Source organism: Grammomys surdaster, unplaced genomic scaffold (assembly GCF_004785775.1).
Source record: "Grammomys surdaster isolate TR1022 unplaced genomic scaffold, NIH_TR_1.0 362, whole genome shotgun sequence".
Taxonomy (NCBI): domain Eukaryota; kingdom Metazoa; phylum Chordata; class Mammalia; order Rodentia; family Muridae; genus Grammomys; species Grammomys surdaster.
The window spans coordinates 5,222,270-5,244,111 of NW_021604781.1; the positions used below are offsets into that span (position 1 = coordinate 5,222,270).

The 21,842-nt window shown below is 46.0% G+C and overlaps 1 protein-coding gene across 3 annotated transcripts in view; it reads right to left on the reverse strand.

Annotated features, from left to right (window-relative positions):
* Nucleotides 1–21,842, reverse strand: part of Insr (insulin receptor) — a 132,759-nt gene that overhangs the window by 66,183 nt on the left and 44,734 nt on the right. The gene's annotated exons all lie outside the window — the stretch shown is intronic.

Here is a 21,842-nt window from a genome sequence, read left to right on the forward strand (position 1 = left end):
TGGGTAGGGAATGGTGCCGCCTAGCATGAACCAGACACTGGGTTTGCAGCATCACCAAAAATGGGTGTGATGTGCACTTCTGCCATCCCAGAACTCAAGAGGTAGAGACAGGAACATCAGGAGTTCAATATTTAAGGTGGAGAGAAATCAAAGACACCTGATATCAACCTTAGACCTCCACATACAGAGACAGACAGACAGTCAGACAGACAGACAGAGAGATACATGTTTACTACACATGCATATGTATGCAATTTTAATGAATGAATGAATTGATTAATTGATAGCAGCATTTTTCTGGCTGTGTAGCCATCCCCATCAACCATCCACAGAATCTCATCATTTTCCCGAATGGAAACTCTCTGTTCATGACTCTCACGGCCCCTCCATAGGCCTACAACCCACCTCTCTGCTTTCTCTCTCTGCTAGGGACTTCGGATGAATGGAATCCTTTATCATGTTCTCCAAATGTATCCACATGTATCATGTATCAGAGGCTCCTTCAGATTATTTTTAGGGCTGAGTAATATTCAGGAGTGGCTCATCTTCACTGACACATTCATTTTAATGTGGCCACTTAGCTTTTACCTTTGGGATATTATAAATCATGCTTCTATGGACATGGGTGTGCAAATATCTGAGTCCCATTTTCATTATTCCACACATACATTCAGAAGTGGGATTGTTGAATACTGAGTACATGCTGAACCTAGGGTCTCTCACTGAACCTAGAGCTAGACTGGCAGCCAGACAGCCCCAGAGACCCTCCTGTCTCTCCCTCCCACCTCTCTGATGTTACAGGCATGTGCATGACTACACCCTGCTTTTTACACAGATGCTGGGATCTGAACTCAGTTCTTTATGCTTGCACATTAAGAACTCTTACCCAGCCACCTTCCAAACCCCAACTATGTTAATTCCCTTAATTTTTCCAATGCACCACCATACTGGTTTTCTCCAGCCACTGAATCATTTTACGTTCCCAACAACCATTCATAAAGACCATGATTTCTCCTGAGGAGCCAAGTATTTGTGGTTCAATCCAGTTTACTACAATTTCAATTGCAATTGCAATTACTCCAGACTCTCAACTCTGCTTTGGACAGGGCATATTTGGAGACTGTCTTAGTTAGGGCTTTACTGCTGTGAACAGACACCATGACCACATACTTTCATTCTTCTCCATTGAAACCTCTTGGACCAGCAGGCCTACACAGTTGAAATCACCCTCAGTACCACCATCGTCCATTCCTACTAGGATGGCCCATTAAGCCCCACTTAAAGCATTCCATGGCATTCCAAATCCAAAGTCCCAACATTCACAATCTTCCAAACAAAAACTTGGTCAGGCCTATCACATCAATATTCCAGTCCCTGGTACCAGCTTCTGTCTTAGTTAGGGTTTTACTGTTGTGAACAGACACCATGAACAAGGCAATTCTTAAAAGAACAACATTTAATTGGGGCTGGCTTACAGGTTCAGAGGTTCATTCCGTCATCATCAAGATGAGAACATGGCAGTGCCAAGACAGGCATGGCACAGGAGAACCTGAGGGTTCAACATTTTGTTCCAAAGGCAAACGGGAAAAGACTAGTTTCCAGGCAGCTAGAACAAGAGTCTTAAAGCTCATGCCCAGTGACACACTTCCTCTAACAAGGCCACACCTACTTTGACAAGGCCACACCTCCAAATAGTACCACTTCCTGGGCCAAGCATATTCAAATCACCACAGAGTCTTCTTAGAGGCTGAGGAAATGGTCATCCATCATGAGCACCCTGCAGCCCCACAGACCCCCTCTCCTCTACCCCAGCACTGAGCCTACATTCACACTGCCAATCTTGGAACCCAAGGCTCCACACACGCAGCTCTCTACCCATGAAGCCCCATCCTGTTGCAGTCTCTCCCCCTTTCCTTATACGGCACCAACAACAAACTAAAGTACAAACCCGCCACTGTGCAACCAAGGAATCTACTGGACTTATGTACAAAGCACAAGTGTGGGTTACATAGGGGAGTTGGAGTGAGTCAGAGCAGCCACCTCATAGGAAAGCTTCATCCCAGCATAGATTACCACTTCTCCAGAGCTGCACAGAGGGAGGGCTCCCTTCGTTAACTTCAATCTTCTATATACCCTAGCATAAAGACCATGAGGCCTTGGAGGGAGCAGCTAGAAACTGAGGGCTGGGGGTTACTCAGTAATCCACCCTACCCTTCTCATTCACAGGGACATCAGCAGTAAGCAGGCCTTACTGAGGCTTGTGGTGGTGAGGGGAACAGTGTATGGCAGGTATTCACATCTGCCCTGATGTGTTGGCCCGTTATGCTCAGAGCATAGAGTGCTGCAACACCTCCTTCATCCCCTTTCCTGCGATTATGAGTCCAGGGATACAGAAGGCAAAGCTGTGCCAACAATGTTATCATCATTAGCACTGCTCCATGTACGGAGATCTGAGGGCTGAAACTAAATTGGAGGAAGCAATAATTAAAGCAGCCAGTTATCTACAACTCACAAAAACACAGGCGCTCCTGTACAACACAGAGAAGGACAGGAAGGAGCCCATTTCCTGGGTTGGGGCTGCAGCTAAGGGTCAGCCGTTTTCATTCACAAGAAGCTTCATCAAAGCCCTAATAAACACTTCCCAAACACATAAGAGCTGCAGCCCATGAGATGCTGAAAGCGGCCAATGATTGCAAACAAAGCCAGGGGCAGACAGCCAGGCACTTCAATCCTGCACTTTGCACTGTAGGATTCCATTTATAGGACATCCAGGAAGGAGGAAAGAAAACATCCTGACAAGGCAGACACAACCTTCTGGCCAATACTTCTAGAATTTGGAAGGATCAGGCTGCAAAGGCCCCAGGCAACTGGGGGGTTAAGGGAGGGGGTGTGGCTTTTAAATTTTATTTATTCATATACATAGGTGGGAGTGGTACACCTGCAGAGAGCAGAGGGAGAGGTCTGGGATTTCTTTTCTTCTTTTAATATTTATTGGTTGAAAATATCATGATGGCATACATTGCATCTTGATCATCCTTATCCTCCAGTAGCCCCGCCTACTCCCCTGTGGATCCTCCCACATCATACACACCTCCCTCTCAACTTCATGTCCTCTATCTTAAATTTATGATTTACTTATTAACCCATTAAAGGTCTTATTTCTCTTTTATTCATATAAAGTTCTCAAAAACCTTTCTTACAAATCTTTACCGTGTAGTAGCTCTAATGAAATTGGGACATTCAAGAGTACTTAAGCAAGTATCACGCACGCTCACGCTCTTTGAAACTTTTACTTTTGCCTAAGTTTCACATTCTTTTTAATTTATTTACTTATTTACATCCGAAATGCTGTCCCCTCCCAGTCTCCCCTCACAGAGCCTCTCCCCATACCCCTCCCCTTTGACTCTTGAGAGGGTGGGGCCCCCTGTATATCCCCCCCACCCTGGTGCATCAAGTCTCTGTAGGATAAGGTACGTCGTCTCCCACTGAGGCCAGACAAGGCAGTCCTCTGAAACATATGCAGCCAGGGGCCTCAAACCAGCAGTCCATGAATTCATGCTCTTTGGTTGGTGGCTCAGTCTCTGAGAGCTCCCAGGGGTCCAGGTTAGTTGATACTGTTAGTATTCCTATGGGGGGGTCTTATCCCCCTCCGAAGGCCTTATTTCTTTGAAACAAGGTCTCTCACTGGACCTGGAGTTAGCTAGGCTGGAAGCCAACAAACTGCAGGGGCACTCCTGTGCCCAGGCCCCACAGCGCCAGGGTTACAGGCTGGTGTATGGCCACTCCATGCTCCTCTGTAAGTGCTAGAGATTCAAACTGAGATCTCAGGCTTGTGCTTTTACCCACTGAGCCATCTCTCCAGCCTCCAGTCGTTCGCTATCTTGTCTCTTTCTTTTGGGTTAGGAAGTACACCACAGGCTTGTGCCGGTGCTGGTGGAAACGGGAGGGTAGGGGGGTGCCTGGGACAGGACAAGGCAGGAGAGATACTCTTGAGAAGTTGGCAGAAAAGTACTGAGTAACAGTTATAAAGTTGTAAGTCACTGCAAGGTGACTCCAGATAACACTAGTGGTTGTCCATTTGGGAAAGCTATAAGAAAGGAATGAATGATAAAGGGGAGAAATGGGTTGGGGACGAATAAGCCCACCCCTACCCAGGCACAGACACTATTGGCAGTTGATGACAGTTGGTGCGAGGGAGTTCAAGTTTGCGGTTTGGTTATTTGGTTTCCATTTGTTGTACTTTGTTTTCAGGCTTGTGGCCTGATGGATACCCAGGTTACAGTAGACAGGCCTCACGTGCACATCCCTAAAGCACTTGCCGGACTCCGTGGATTTAAAACAGAGAATATGAAGTTTGAAGGGAGACGTGGGGAGGAGTTGTGGGTATGACTGAAACACACTTTATAACGTATGAAATCCTCAAAAATGTTTAAGTGGTAAAAAGAATTTATAATTCAAAAGAATTAGGAAGGAGAAATATTTGAGGAGATACAGTTTGGTTTGTTCTTCTGGGGTTTGTTCTACTTTCTTTCAATGATGCTGAGGATGGATGCCAGAACCCTCTACCTACTAAGCCTATGTTTTAGCCCAAGGAGCTAAGTGTGGGATTTGCATTCAAACATTGAACAGTGTGTGCAGGCATCAGAGCATCAGATGGGATATAGGAGGGCCTGCCTGCTATTCCACTGCTGGTAAGATATGGAAGGCCTGCCTCAGCTACAAGTCCAGCCTAGCCCACATAAAATCCTGTCTCCAAAAAAAAAAAAAGGTTTATGAAGGTTCTTTTGTGATCACTACTTTCAGCTCTACAAGCTCAGCGCAGGAGCCTCAGGGTGCACTTCCATAATGGCTGTCTTCTTCCATGCACCATTTAATAAACTGTTCTCATGTCATTCAACAAATGTGAATCAAGCACACAGCATGCTGGGTGTTGTCATACACATCTGAGGAAAGACAAGTGTTTTCTCCATACAGAGCAAGGACAGACCACAGGTAGTGCAGCAATGCCACCCCTGACCTCTAGAACCAAGGTCCAGCTCTGTTCTCCCGTTGACCCACACCCACTTCTGCAGGACACAGGCTTGAGGTGGGGAGGTTGAGAATCTCTTAAGGCAGAAACTGTGGTTCAGCTGGCAGAGAATTTACTGTCCAGAGCCCTGGGACCCACGATGGTGCAATCTCAGCACTCTGGAGGCTGAAGCAGGAAGATCAAGGTCAGCTTTGGCTACAAAGTAAACTGGAAGCCAGGATGGACTACATAAGATGGTATCATAAAACACAGGACAGGAACAGTAACGAGAGAGGAGACAGGATGCGACGAGAGTGGAAAGCAGCAAGAGGAAGGAAACAAAAGAAAAAGAAAGAGGAAAAAAGAATAGGAGGATGAAGAAGAGAAAAGGGAATAAAAAGGAGAAGAAAGGGGGAGTAGTTGAAGACAAGAAGCTCCCTTTTCTTCAACTGGGGAAAGAGGAGAAGAAGAAGAAAGTTTCAGAGTACAAGCAAGTAGTCAGAGTGTGCTGGTCAGGTTTGTTGGTTTCTGTCAACACAACACAAGCTAAGATCATCTGGGAAGAGGGATGCTCAACTAAGGAAACTGTTTCCATCTGATTGCTCAGTAGGCAAGCCTATGGGGTATATTTCTTAAATAAGGATTAATAAGAGAGCCCAGCCACCATAGGCACTGCCATCCCTGAGCAGGCAGTCCTAAGTATAAGAAAGCAAGTTGAACAAGCCAGTAATTACTAATTACTAATTAGCATGCCTCCATGGTCTCTGCTTCAGTTCCTGCTTCGGGTTCCTGCCTTGACTTGGAAGTAAAAAGGTGAAACGAATCCTTTCCTCCCCAAGTTGCTTTTGGTCATGGTGTCTATCACAGCAGCATAAACCAAACTAAAAAAAGGGTAAATCTTGTTGTGTGAATTCTTTTTCGTGTGTGGTGTGTCTTGTGACTGCAAGATCCTCTTAACAAATTCAGTCAAAAATGTTTCAAATAGCCAGACAGTGGTGGCGCCTGCCTTTAATCCCAGCATTCAGAAGGCAGAGGTATGCAGATCTCTGAGTTAGATGCTACCATGGAATACAGAGTGAGTTCCAGAGCAGCCAGGCCTACACAGAGAAACCCAGCCTTGAGAAACACACCCTCCCCTACCAAAAAAAATTCTTTTTTCAAATAGTCTTACCAATAACAACTGGATAACCCAACACTGGCTTCCAGATAGGATGTGTTAGGAAAGGCAAGGTCTTTACATATTTTGTTTCCCAACAATAACCATTCACCTTAGAGACAGTCTATAAAACTAGTTCCCAGTGTTCTTCAAAATGGCACTGTTGTACTAAGAAAAAGAAAAGAAAGAAAAATGAGCACCGAGATGGCTCAGCCAGTAAGGGGCTCGCTGTCAAGCCTGACAATCCCTGAAACCCACATGGTGGAGGAACTGAACTGAGCCTGACTCTAAACAGCTGTCCTCTGACCTCCACACACTCTGTCTGGCACATACCTGCCCTCCCAACACAAATAAATAAATGTGATTAAAAAACAAATAAAGAGCTGTACAGATAAAAAGAAACTAAAGCGTAACTTGGATCAGGAGAAAAAACACATGAAGAAAGGTCACTGTAGCAATAGGCAATGGGATTTCAATGTCTTAATTTGCATTGGCAAGGGAGGCAGAGAGCAGCTATATGGATAGTCTGCCCTCCTGCCATGTGGGTTAGCTTCTCAGACTTGAATGGCTAGCACCTTTACCTGCTGAGCTGCCTCCAGAGCTCCAAAGAATGAGATTTTTTGCAAGTGGATTAACATATCCTATAGTGTTGGTTTCCTAGTTCTGATCACTGTGCTTATCCTTGTGTAAGGAATTTTCTTGTTAGAAAGCACACTGAAGAAGCAAGGGACACGGTCACTGTTACAGATGCTAATGACACAGAAAAACATCTATAATGCTCGCACAGGAATAGAATGCAGAAATAAAAAACAAATCGAGTAAAAATGTCAGCAACTCACTCACAGCCATCCAATTCCTTTTCTTTAAGACCAAAATTGCATGGAGGGACGGCAAAGTGGCTCAGCAGGCAGAGGCACGCCTGCCAAACCAACTTCTGCAAGATATCATCTGACCTACACACACACACACACCAAAATTTTAGTGTCTCCACAACACTACACATGCTTTAAGACATTTCTTTCCAAAGCCTGATGTTTAAACAAACAAACAAACAAACAAACACATACAGAGAGAGAGAGAGAGAGAGAGAGAGAGAGAGAGAGAGAGAGAGAGAGAGAGATATTGAGGGTTATGCTCCCAAACATTGCTTTTCAGAAATTTCCAAGTAGGAATAGTTGAGTTGTGTCATTGGCCTGAGACGCTCTCACCCCTGCCACCCTGAAGGTGAGCATTAGAAACTCCTTAAAGTCATCTATTTGGTTAACATTCCAAGCCTTTCTCTCCCTGGCTGGCCCCTGACCTCTGAAGTTTGAGTCCCCCAAGCCAAATTCCTCCCCTTTGGAATCTAGTAACTAATTTAATGGCCCTGAATTCGACAAGTTTCTGGTCAGCAGCAAGCCCTTATGAGCTTGTATCCATCCTTGAAATGGAAGGCGACCCTTTTCTATTCCAGGACAATAGGAACATGATAGGCGCACGCGCACTGGAGACAGCTTTAGTTCTTGATGCAGGTCTTAGCAGACTGCAAAGCGCTAATAGAAGCCAGGAGTATAGAAGAGTGAGAGGAAAGGGGGGGGCGGAGAAAGGAGACAGGGGGAGGAGAGGCGCGCGCAGGGGTAGGGGAGGGAGAGAGAGAGGGACAGAGGAGGAGAGGGAGAGGAGGGAGGGAGGGAGGAGGGAGGGGGAGGGAGAGAGAGAGAGAGAGAGAGAGAGAGAGAGAGAGAGAGAGAGAGAGAGAGAGAGAGAGAGTGTTTTGTGTGGGTGCATGCACCAGGGTCGAAGTTCTGTACCTACAAACAACACACCCGAAGAGGGAGTATGCAAATGAAGGGTGCGGCCTGGCTGCTCAGAGCCCCACCCACCGTGAGCCACTGCGACTGAGCAACTCAAAAGCGTGCCTCACTCCGCTCCGCTGGATTCCAGGTCGGGTGGTGGCGGCCGCAGCGCCGCCCTCTCGCTCAGCCAATGGGCGGGCGTGCTGTGGGGTACTGGCTCCGCCACCCTGTGTGCACAGGGCTCTGGGCTCCCTATTCTTTAGTTGGGACAGCAACCGGGGTCTGGGACACCCCAGAGAGCCTCTCCTAAGTGCAGACCTTACGGGATTGCCCTAGAAGGCACGCGATTTTGCAAACACTCAAAAAGGCGACGCTAGGAATGCACGATGCATCCATCGGGTGGTGCGGGGCTCTGGGCATGAGTCCAGGAGATCTTGTCACCGCGTGGCAAAGCCCGGGACACCCTGGCCCGAGGCCTCAACTGGAGAGATGCCCAGGGAAGGGTAGCAGCTCAACCGGATCACACAGCAGGATCCCCTTTGTGGAACTGGATGGCGAGACGCTACAATGTCTTCACCTGCTGAACACCCAGAAAACCTGGCTGAAGCTGGAGACAGCGTTCAGTGGTCACCCAGAAACTGAGTTCTAACCCCAGCACTAGAGGGTGTCTTTGCATCAAGGTTCTTCGATTTGAAGACTTTCTGCACACTTGCTCTGTCCACACTTGCTTTCTTGATTCCAGTACACTAAAGAAGAGCGAAGGGAAGTTGTGCAACAGATCCCTCAGTCGTTAATAAGTGTGTGTGTGTGTGTGTGTGTATCCCACATATATTCCATTTACAGTACATAGTTAATATGATCTTACTATTATTAAAATGGCTGTCCCCTTTAGATGTGAGAAAATAAAACAGTAGCTATTTCATTAAAGTCAGCTCACCCAAAACTCAAAACTTAGGGCCCCTGGAGGGACTGACTGGTGGTTATCATTGAGTTCTTTCCAATGGATTATGCTCAAGGGTTTCCCATCAGGGGAGAATAATACAAGATATGTCAATGCATGAATCACTAGAGCCCTGGAACAGGTCAGAACTGATGAAAGGCAAAGTCCAAAGTTAAACTTGAGGAGGACGAATCTTGATCCACTGAGGGGAGAGAGGGTTCTGAGGAAGCTAGGGGGAAGCGTGAACAGGAAGGACAGTCTGATGAGGAAGCCAACAGGGGCAGAGTGCTCCCGACTTAGGAGTTAGGCAATGCCAGTTCCCACCTTAGGAGGCTGGAGATGTAGCACAGTTTGCCTAGCAGGTAGGAACCCTGGGTCCCATCCTTACTACATAAACAGGGCATTTAATTCCAGTACTGAAGTAGAAGCAGGAGGATCAGGAGTTCAAGGTTACCCTCTGCTGTACAAAGAAGTTTGAGACCAATCTGGGCAATATGAGACCCTGTTTTAAAAAACAAAAATAAATTTAAAAAAATTAAACCTGAATATCAGGCTTCTTAAGTAACCTTATCCTGTTTTTAAAAAAAGTCTCTTGCAAAGAGGCATAGACTGTTTCTTCTACGTGTTTTTTAATCCTTCCCTTTGTGTGTCTAAGGCCACACACTTTAGGCAGTTAACAATAGAAGGAATATTTGTGTACCGGTGTGTGTAGCCCTGTATAAGGATGAAGGTCAAAGGGCAACTCTGGGGAATCAGTTCCCTCCTCCCACCACGTGAGTGCTTAGAAATAAACTCACGTCATCAGGCATGGCGGCAAGTCCCTTTTGAAAGTCCTAAGTTATTATTAAATGATCAAGTAAAAAAAAATTGTCTTTCATGTTTGTTTGGCTAAGCTTTTTAAAACTTCATTTCCAAATAAGAACACTGGGAATTGTAGATCCAGTCCAGAGCAATGTCTGTACTTTGAGAATACACTGGTTTTCTTGACAGATGATTAACTTTTTAAAATATTCCCACATGTACTTTAAAATGAGTACTGTTTAGTTTCTGCTTCTATCACCATGCTACCTAACTCTTTGCAGCCTAACATTTGCCTGTGTGTGTGTGTGTGTTACATGTGGGTATTTGAGTGCACATGTCCCTGTACACATATGTACAAGCCAGAGAAGGATGTCAGAAATCTTCATCTATTGTTCTATGTCTTGTAGCCTTAAGACAGGGTCTCACTGAAAGAGAAGCTATAGGCTAGATGGATGGCTGGGAGCTCGAAGAATTTGTCTGTCTCTGCCTACAATACTGGCATTACAGGCACATGCAGCTATACCTGACTTTTTACATGGATGCTGGGGATTTGAACTCAGGTCCTTATGCTTGTGCTGCAAGCACTCTTAACCACTGAGACATCTCCTCCAGCACCCTAGCTGACTTTAGTCTACATGATCCAGGTGTTATGGAGCCTGCCCGAGCTTTCTCATTTTCTCATGTGTGCCTACACATGCCCCTGCATGTGTGTATATTCATGTAAGAGGTACACATGTGTAGGCATAGATGCATGGTGCCCTTGTTGGGAGGAGGTCAGAGGAAATCTTCAGTTCCTGGTTGGTTTTTGTTTGTTTGCTTGCTTTTGTTTTGGTGCCTTCTCTCATTGATCTTGAACTTCACCAAGTAGGCCAGGCTAGCTGACTACAAACCTCCAGAGATGCACCTGTCTCTGCCTCAGATCTCAGCATCCCTGAGAAGACAAGCCCACACCACTCCAACCAGCTTTCTACCTTTCGTATGGGTTCTGGAGACAACTCAGCTTACAAGTGCTTAAGCTGTCTCCCAGTCTTCATGTTCTTATTTTGAGTCTCCAACAAGTTTTGCTTAGCCCCTATTAATGCCTTATGCCTAGAACTCCTGGGTGATCTTTCTCTATGTGGATCCATATTTATATGTGTCATTGGAGGGCAAAAGAAATTAGATATGACAACTTTCTAATTGAGAGGGCAAGCACCACAGCTTACACAGAGAAGAAAAAGCAGGAATGGAGAAAGGGAGAAATTTGACATGGAAAAGTCTTACTAATGAGAACGGCTGGGGAGGGGGCAATCTCAACCATGAAAAGGCCAGCTCACGTGATCACTGGCTTTTATAGTGTCAGTCTTTGGCCATCTGGGTTCTTGCAAGTCCACAGATGTCTTTTTACAGAAGCCTCTTTGCGGGCACAAGCCAGCTGGGGTTAGGGACAGGAAGCAGGATACAAAGACACTTTCCGAGTTGCTGAACAAACAGTATCCTGAACTGCCACCAACAGAGTGAAATTGGCCACCAGACCTCATGGTGACAAAGGTGGCATAAGTTTCAGTTTATTTCCTGATTGAGTTCGTTCCCAACAGTAGGAAGCTTAAGTGTGTGCGCTATGTGTTTATACATATATGTATTACGTGTGCAATGTGTGTCGTGTGTGTATATGTGTTTTATATGTGTTCACCTGTGTTATTTGTGTTATCTATGTATGTGCACACATGTGTGCTGTATATGAAATAGACATGGCCAGAAAATAGGTTCCTCAGAGACCTGTAACCTTTTTTTTGTTTCCTTCCTATTTCATCACGTATGTATTGTAGGGGGTGCACACGTGTGGGTGCAGAGCCCAGAGGTGAATGTTCGTTAGGCTTAGGCATTGAAGAGGCTGGTGCACAAGTCTGAGGCGTGACTGTTGCTCTCCCTCATCCACACTAAAAGCCAGATGCAGCAACACATGTCTGTCACCACAGTTCTGGGTGGACAGAGACAGGAGAATCCCTGGAGCATACTGGTCAACTAGCCCAGCTGAATCTTGGGACTCCAGGTCGACTCCGGGTCTCAGAAAGTAATGATACAGTGAGGAGCCATCAAAAAAGAGACCCGAGATCTGCCCTCCTGCCTCCACATGCACACGCACGTGAACACACAAATGCAAGCACATACAGGCAAACACACAAAGAAAAGAAAAGGGGAAAGACAGTGAAACCTGTGTCCCCACCCTACTCTCCAGAAAGGCCACACACAGACCCCTCCATCTGTCCATGAACTTCTGAATTCATAATCTAATTCATAATCTAATCTCCATCTTCTCTTTCACACTACCCATATCCCCCCCCACACACACACACACACTCAAAGAATCCAGATCCATCCCAAAAGACTTGTCAGGAAATCTAAATAAAACAAGTTTTTCTTTAAAAGAAAAAAAAAGAAAAGAAAACCAATACCAGGTTGTAAAATGACTACATTTCCTATAGGTACTTTTGCCGCTGCCTGGAAATGTCTGTACGCCCTTCCGCACAGTAGCAGAACAGGATTGAAAGGAGGGAACGCGGAATGCCCAATTTTCCTCTCAGAAATCAAGATGTAGAAAACCATAATTTGAGGGCTATTGAGCACATTCCTCCATGAGGCCTATGATTGTGGGATCCCAGGGGAATCGAGAACATGAACCTAGGGTGAAATTTGGGCTCCCGACTAAAATGAGTTTTCTTAAAAGGGGGCAGGAGACAGCTAAGTCAGCTCATACAGACAGAAGTTGGGGGGAGGAGCAGTTGGCGAGGTTGTAAGGAAGTTGGAAATCAAGAAATTCTCACTAAAACAAACGCAGTTATAATCTCAAGTAAAACACATGTCCACCCAGTTACGTCTTCCTACACTGCCCAGAGAAAGGAGAATCGCAGGAAATCTGGCCTTGAATGTGGAAACGGATTTACGATGAAGTGCCCGCACCCCTTCCTAGTCCGCAGCTCCCGGAAAACCTCGTCCACCTCGGCACTCTCAGATGTTAGCTCCTTGAAACCTGTTTAAGGCAGATAGGATCACTACCCAGCTCCGTGAAACATGACCCCTTCCGTAGCCAAGTCCACCTTCCCTTCTAGACCCCGGGATTCCTTCGACTCTCGCTTTGAAGTCCCACGATCAAAGGTCCACCTGGGTTCGCACACTCAAAATCTGTCCCCAAATCCCCTTCCTATCTGTTTCCATGGCAGTCATTGGCCTTTGCAGTCCATTATTCACTGAGTCCCACAAGATACAAAGACAACCCGGGAGGTGGTGGCGCACGCCTTTAATCCCAGCACTTGGGAGGCAGAGGCAGGCGGATTTCTGAGTTTGAGAGTTCGAGGCTAGCCTGGTCTACAGAGTGAGTTCCAGGACAGCCAGGGCTACACAGAGAAACCCTGTCTCGAAGAAAAAAGAAAAAAAAAAAAAAAAGATACAAAGACAAATTTGAATGTATCTTAACAAAATGAAAGGGGGCGGGGAAACCTTGAAAATTAAACAGTGGATATCCAATCAGAAACCTGGCTTTAGAAAAGTGAGGTCTAAGACACATGTATACACTTGTGCATACACACAGCATCATGAGCTTGACCAGCTTCCGAAAACAACTCTCAAGGATATGAGAAACCAACAGCAGGGGCTCCATGGAAACAGATGGGAGGAGCCAAGAAAGGCCCTTCCTACTGGTACTGGCTCCATGGAAACGTGGGGCAGAAGGCTCCACCCACTTGTGCTGGATCCTTAGGCACCTGTGAGAGGGTCTTCTAACCCTCTGATGCCAGAGAATGGTGAGCTCTCGGATGTGGCATGAATTTTAAGATACGCTGATTGGTGGAACATTAGAGAGGCAGGGCAAAGCCACATTGGGCAGAGCTACATTGGTACAGTATTTACGTCTCAGATTAGAAATGAAAGCCACATATACAAAATAAATAAATAAATCTTAGAAGGAGAAGGGGGGAGGGGAGGGGGAGGGGAAGGGGGAGGAGGAAGTGAAAGCCAGAAAGGTATAAAGACCTGAGGATAAATATGTCTTCTATTCTGCACCTGGATGTCAGCACCTTTCTGTGAGCAAGGTACTATGCTAAGTGCTCACCAATGAATTGTGAGGGCTTGTTGTTTCTTGACACAAGATCTCTCATGTGTCAAAAATCAACCTCCTGCACGCACCTACTTCCTGAGTGCAGAGATAACAGGTCCGCACAACCACGCCTGGCTTATAAAGTCCTGGGGACGAATCCCAGAGTTTCGTATATGCTCTACCCACTGAGCTACCCAGTGATGACTTTTAATCCTTCAGACGCTTACCAGCTGAACAACATATGCACACCTCTTCATAGCTACGCACATCAACGTAAGGTATCTAAAACCAAATTTTATAACCCTGTTTCTATGGGAAATTCCAGATGGAGACGATTGGGGATTGAGACAGAACGGTGGTAATCAGCTTTCTTAAATTCTGTACTCCAATGATCCGCCAATCAACTTCTGCTCTTACAGTCAGGAACCTTAGCCTGGGGGTGTGGCTCAGTGGATAGAGCGCTCTTATAGCATGCACAAAATCCTGGGTTCTGTCCCCAGCACTGCCTAACCCAGGCCTGTCGGCAGATGCCTATCTGCCATCCCAGCACTGGGAAGGTAAAGGCAGGAGGATCAGAAGACTTTAAGGATATCCTCAGCTACAATGAATTGGAGGCCAGCCTGAGCTACATGAGACTTGTCTCACAGGAAAGAAAAAATGGGTTGGGAGTGTCCCCTCTGATGAATCTGTTGACTTACTAAGCAATAAAGTAAATTCTGTTTGGGAGACTGGCCCTCTGTCGGCCCTTCTGGTCACTGTGAGTTAGCTGCTATTCTCAGCTTTTCCAGTGAGCCAGTCTACATAGTGTATTCTAGCAAGCATTCTTAATGGCCCAGGGCTCTCAGCCAGGTGAGTTCCAGTTTTATTATGAGTAACAAATTAAATCAACTGGCGACAAAAGCCAAGGGCCTGATCTGCTGACCCCTGGTGAACCAAAACATGGGCAGCTACATTTGCACGGGGTCAGGGAGGAGCGAGCAGGTGCTTTCTGTCCCACGGATGGAAAACCCTGGAACCAACCTCACGGAAAGTACAAAACTCTTCTGAAGCAATTCACAAATGGCATGTTCTGACAAAGGAGCAATAGACACTCCTTTTTACAAGAACTTTAGAGACAGGACAGGAAGAAAATCCCGCCCCCCCTTTGCCCTTCAGTTTAGCCTTGCTAATCCCAGCTCTGGGAAGTCCCATGTCACAGACTCAAGCAGACCTGCTGTCTGACAGGTGGGTTTATCAGCTTAGATATGACATTTTGAGCTGCTCTGCTCTGTGGTGGGGACCAGGTTTTGTACAATGTCTCACCTACCTACCTGTCCTTACCTACTTACCCTATGCCAGTAGAATCTCCCGGCTGTGACAACATGTCCTCAGACATATACAGAATCACCTCAGTAAGAACCTGGGGAGCAACATGAAAGTGGGGAGTGGAGATGGCAGAGCCAGCTGGGGTGGAGTCAGCTGGAGAGGGCCTGCCTTGGGTTTCAGGGACTTTTCTGTTACTGTGATAGAAATCCTCTGAAAAAAAAGGCAACATAGGGAAGAAAGGTTTATTTTGGTTTATGGTTCTAGAAAGCTAGAGCCCACCATAGAGGGGGAGGCATGGCAACAGGCAGGGAAGACACGGTAGCAGGAGCAGGAAGCTAACGAGTCACACTTCTATCCACACAGGAAACAAGTAGAGGGGACAGGAAGTGGAGCCGCCCCCAATGACATACTTCTTACAGCAAGGCTATACCTCCCCAAACAGTGCCACCATCTGGAAACTAAATGTTCAGATACAGGAGCCTGTTGGGGACATTCAACCCACAACAAAGCATGCATGGAACCCGAGGTTTCATCCTCAGCACCACATACACCAGGTACGGTGGTGAACACCTCTATTCCCTGGGACTTCAAACCAGTGAGAGACCTCATCTCAAAGAAAGTGGAGAGACAGCTAAGTGGTAAAGAGTGTCCTTTTAGAGACCCAGTTTGATTGCCACTACTCATGTCAGATTGTGCCCAACCACCTGTAAGTAAATACAACACGCTCTCTGGCCTCTGAAGCATCCACACACATATGCACGCACATACATACATATGGCAATCAGACATACGCACACAAATAAAAATGAGTCTTAAAGAAAAGAGGCTAGTTGCATTCTTAAACAATGATACAAAGAAAAAAGAATAAAGGGAGGACAGAGGAGGAGCAGGAGAAAGGAGTAAGTTAGGTCAGGGTGAGGGTTAGGAAGAAGAGGAGAGAGAAACAGTAAAGTCCTCATATCTGAGACAATATGGACGAAACCTGAAGACACCATGCTTTGCACATAGGAGGTGATCCTACAGGGACATGCTGCTGGTTCCTAGAGTCATCAAATCTAGAGACAGAATGGCAGGTACCCAGCACCACAGCAGGAAGAGGAGCTAATGTTTAATAAGAAAAGAACTTCATTTTGGTACAGGAGAAAGTTCTGGAAATGGATGGTTGGGATAGCCAAGAAGACATGTGAATGTACTGACCGCTGTTGAACAGTGGCTTCTTAAATACGATCCAACTGGTAAACTCAACGCTACATACTTTCTTGCATTTTCATTTGTAACTCAGGCTGGCCTTGAACTTACAATCCTTCAACTTCAGCATTGATAATGCTAGAATACCAGGTATGAGCCTGGTAGAGAAAGGTACAGCAAACCAGTGTCTTCTGGACATGACAGGCCCATTGCACTCGTGAACAACAGCGGCCATGGTTGCCTACACAACACCTGTACAAAACCAAGCCGGTCAGCTTCCCAACATGAGCCCCGTACTACCTGAAGAACTATTGACAGTTGATGGCTTCTGGGAAACAGACTCAGTTTCCTTTAAAAGTTTGGCCACTGATTGGTCACCTCGCTCCAGGGACAGCCCACACCCAGGAGCCTATAAACAGCACAAATTAAACTCCGAGGTTTATTAAAGAAAAAGACAAGAAGTTGAGAGGGGTAGGACGATGGAGTGGAGCTGGGAGCAGTTGAGGAAGTTCTAGGCGTAAATGTGACCAATAATGTACAAAATTATCACAGAGTTAATTAAAATATCATATTTTAAAAGTAATAAGAGGATGGGGGAGATGGTTCAGTGGTTAAGAGCACTGGCTGCTCCTCCAGAGGAGCTCAGTTCAGTTTCCAGCACCTATGTAGTGGCTCACAACCATCTGTAACTCCAGACACCTTTCTCCACCCTGCACAGAGACAATTTGTACACATGGTATATAAACATATATGCAGGCAAAACGCTCATATACATAAGGGATTAAAAAACAAATAACTCAGAGGAACTGTGGCAGCCAGCCCCAGGCAAGACATTCACCGAGGTGTGTCTGTGTCTTCCTGCTAAATGCATCTGATAGGTCGTATTGATTTCTTTAAAGATCAGGACTGGTGACTCGCTCAAAGGCAGCCAAGGATAAAAATGCTCTGCAAGGTTCAGCAGGATGGCTCAGTGGGCGAATGTGCTCTCAGCCTGGCAACCTGTGTTCATATGGTGAAAGGAGAGAACTAACTCCTGTACAAGTCGTTCTCTGACCTCTGCACTCATGCATGACACCCCCCCAATAAATAAACAAATATAACTTTTAAAAATTCCTTAATAAGCAATTAATGTTGCTTTGATATATCATACCAAAAATAAATTTTTTTTAAAAAAATGAAAAATCCCAAGGTTGGGGAGACAATAAGGACCTGAGGTCATATTCTCAGCATCCACAGAAAATGATAAGTCTATAACCTCTCCAGTAAGTGGGGAGGGAGAGCTGGGAACGTGGCAGGCAGGTCTCTGTCAGCCAACCTAACTAACCAATAAGCTCCAGGTTCAGTGAGAAACACTCTCAAAAATAAGGTGGAAGGCAGCAGGGGAGGACTCTCAAAGGTGACCTCCAGACTTGGCACATGCATGCACACACACGTTATCCGAAAAGCAAAAATAGAAGGCTGATAAGACAGCTCAGTGGCAAATGGCACCTGCCGTCAACTCTGATGACCTGACTTTAACCTCTAGGTCCCACGTGGTAAAAGGAATGAACCGACTACCAAAAGTTGTTCTCAGATCTTGACATATGTACTATGGCACGTGCACACAAACACTCATGTGTACATACACACTCACAATAAACAAAATGTAATAAAACTTTTTTAAAAGAAAAAATAGAAGCTAAGAAAATCGTAGGTTTATTTAGCAGAACACAGGAGAGCTTCGAGGGTCGGGGTAGAAGAAACAGGAAGGGTTTGAAATATTGTTGACAAGGCAATGTCAGCCTGGAGTTAAGAGGGTTAAGCTGACTACTGGCAAAGCCTCCTCTGTGTGCAAGAGGTCCTGGGTTCCATCCCCAGCTCTTCGAAATAACAACGGTCATGATGGCCATTATAATAATAATGGCTAATAAATAGAAAAGGAGCACATACATTTTCTAAACACAGGCTTTTGGCTATTTTCTGCCTGGCCAGACATTCTATGAATCAGCTCACTCATAAATGGCTTTTAAAACTGTCAGTTGAAGCTGGGCGGGGCCTGGGGCTCAGACGGTAGAGCACTTGGTAGCAAACATGGAACTCTGGTTCCATCCCAAGCACGGTGGAAAGTAGATGTGATGGAAAATCCCTGTCATCACAGAACTCAGGAGATGCAGGCAAGAAGATCAGCTCAAGGTCATCTATGGCTGCCTAGTGAGGGTGAGGCCAGCTGGGCTACATGAGACCCTGTCTCAAAAAGAAGTATAAGACTGGCAGCTTGAACAACGTGTTTCCCTTTATGTGTGTGTGTGTAAGGTGGAGTGAGTCAGTCTGTGGGAAGACAAGCTCAGTTCATAAAGTTCTTACTGCACGTCCCAAAAACATCTGTATCGGGTTGGTCTGTGAGGAATTGTGTCAATGTTAATCAATGCACGAGGACTTAGCCCACTATGAGTGGCACCATTCCCTAGGCAGGAGGCCCTGGGCTATGAAAGCTAGCCAAGCCCTAGTAGGCATAGTTTCTGCTTCAGTTCTTGGGCAAGGTCCTGCCCTGACTTCCCCCTTTGATGAAATTGTAACCTGTATAAGCCAACTTTCCTTCCCTAAGTTGCTTCTGGACAGAGTGTTTATCACAACAACAGAAAAGAAACTATGATACTGCTTAAGAACAAAAATTTGATGTCTAGAACCCATGTTTAAAAACAAACAGGTACTGAGCCATGACCTCGTAATCCCATAACCCTAGCGCTAGGGAGGTGAAGACAGGGATCCATGGGGCCGTCTGGCTAGCCTAGCCTTCTGGGTCAAGCTCTAGTTCAATGGAAGGCCCTGTCAAAAAAAAAACCAGGTATGGGTTGAGAATGGCCTGGGGAGGTGGCTCATTGTTTGTGTGTTTGTGCTCAGCACCCACACTTTAAAAAAAAAAAGGCGGTGAAGAGCAACTGAAAAACATATCGAAGTGTGCCTATGTGTGCATGTGTGCACTTGTGAGTGTGTGTGGGTCTGGTGGCACATGCCTGTCATTCCAGCACTGAGGGTGGAGGCTGGAAGATCAGCTCAAGCTGACCATACTGATCACAGATACACAATGAATGTGAGGCCAACTTGTCTGCATAAGACACTACCTCACAAAAAATGCTGGTCATTCTTTAGGCTCACACACAAACCTATGACATACATGTGTGGATGTCTGCACATACACACACACAAGCATATGCACACATGCTCACACACCTTCACCCTCCAGCCTGATTCTGGACAACTTGAGCAATGTATCAGTGGTGCAAGAGGAGACCGACTGCAGTAACTTCCTTCAGTACACAGTTCAGAATTGGTCTTTGGAAACCAGCAACGCTAGACACAAGGCCTTCCAGAGCTGCCTCCCTCTAAGTGCTGGCAATGCTAGACACGAGGCCTTCCAGAGCTGCCTCCCTCTAAGTGCTGGTGGTTTAGTGCTTCTGCTGCAAAGGTGGTTGGTGAGCACAGGTGTTTCTAGAATGCTGTTTTCCAGAATGTGCTTTCTTCCTCTCTTTTTTCATAGGCTTGGTGGAAAGCACTTGCCTAGCATGTAGAGGGTGCTGGGCTCCCTCCATAGCACAGGAAGGTGAGGGTGAGGTGAGTTAGTAAATAAACATAAATTTAAAAAAACAACTTGTGTTTTCAAATAGCACATTAGTTTTGTATCAAGCCCAGGTAGCTCAGGACAGCTCCAGGAGCTGATCTCTCCTTTCACCAAGAGGACTAACAGATACTGTATATCTGACTTAAGTTACAAAATAACCTCCAGTACCTAGCCACTTGGGGTTGAGGACTGAAGGAGCAGCCTACCCCAGACCAAAATCCATATCAGTGGCATGACCTGTTCTGACATTTTTTATATATTTATTTACTCTATGTGTGTGTGTGTGTGTGTGTGAGTTAGAAGTTATTTTGCCCAAGGCAGTCTTCTTCCTCCACCATTCAGGTCTCAGAATCTAACTTGGGTTGTTTCTTATCCCATGGGTATTACCCATGATTAACACTGTATTCTGAAAGGTGTCTATTTTACAGTTGCTTCTCTTTTTTTCTCTTGAGATGGTCTTGCTTGAATAGTTCAGATCAGCCTGAAATTCACACGATAGAGCAGAGGGCAGCTCAGCTCCTCCAGAAGATCAGCTTGGGCTCATTCATGGATACACAGTGACTTTGAGGCCAACCTTGGCTACATAAGATACTACCACAAAATAAATAAATAAATAAATAAAGTCTGATAGAAATCTTTTAAGCTGGTAAACAAATCCATGCACACACACCCTCACCCTCCAGGCTGATTCTGGACAGCTAGCGCTGTCGCCACTTGCCTCTACTTCCTAAATGCTAGGACAACAGGTGTGCATCTTCATACCTAGTTTATGTGGATCTAGGGACAGAGTCCAGGGCTTTCTGCCTGCTAGGCAAGCACTCTATCATGGGAGGCCTAGCCCTGCTCATTTGATTGTTTGCTTTTTAAATAGTTATTTGCTTATTTATTTATTTATTGTTTGTTTGTTTGTTTGTGTTTGTGTATGGGCCTGTGCATATGATGGCACATGTGTAAAGGTCAGAGAACAACTTTTAAGAGTCCTGTCTCTGCTTCCACCGTGTGGGTCCCAAGGACGGAACTCAGGTTTCCAGATTGGCGACAAGCGCCTTTATCCCGTGAGCAATTCCATTTCCTTAGCCCCTGCTCATTGTTTTCCTGTCGTGTTTTGAAGTGAAATGTCCCCACAGGCTCACGTGTTTGAACCCTTGTGGCCAAGCTGGTGGTGCTGTCTGGCTGAGTTGTAGAACCCTAAGAATGTATTCATGGTGTAGGGAAGAAGATGGCTGGAGAAGACGCCCCATTAACAGGGGAAGTGCCTCCAGCACAAGCTCTGGCCAAGCCACGGTCTCTGTCAAGCCTTCTCCGCCATGTTGATGAAACAGAATGCCAAGCCGACCGTGCTACCTTTCATTGTTTCTGTCAAGTGCTATGCAATGAAACATCCCATCCTGCAGGATGCAGGAAGGCAAACCACACAAAATAGCTTCAGGTTGTCTCCAAAGCTGAGGAGATTCACTAGGCTCTGAAGAGACTCATTACACTCCTCCTGCCAGAGTGAGCAATAAAAGTCCTTCTCAGCAGAGCAAAGCCAAACTGCAGAGATGGCTCTGAGACAAGCCAAGCTGCAAAGAAACAGACTGAGACCAGAGCCTCGGCCTGGAAGAGGTTCTGATCAACTGAGACACCTGGACAGGACACTCTCTGCCCTGCTGGGCTGCCTGCAGGCTGTGCAGTAAGCTCCTGGTTCCCAGCTTTTAAGAGCTCTCCCCCACGCTGGGATGGTCCTTGGTGATGCAGCTATCTTTGAGTCATTTCTGCTCCTCACCCCTCACCCATACCACTGTAAGTAACACAAATTAAACTCACCAAGTTGGACTTTGATAGCAACTGTACTTTGGTCTGTCGTGAGTTTGCTATCTGAGGTGGGCAGATGTGTGTGTTGCATCTCCCGAGGAAAAGTTTTCCTCGGGAAAACTTTTCACAACACGGGTATTTTGTCACAGCAACAAAAACTGTAACTAACTGGCTGGAAAAATAGCTCAGTGGGTAAAGATGGTTG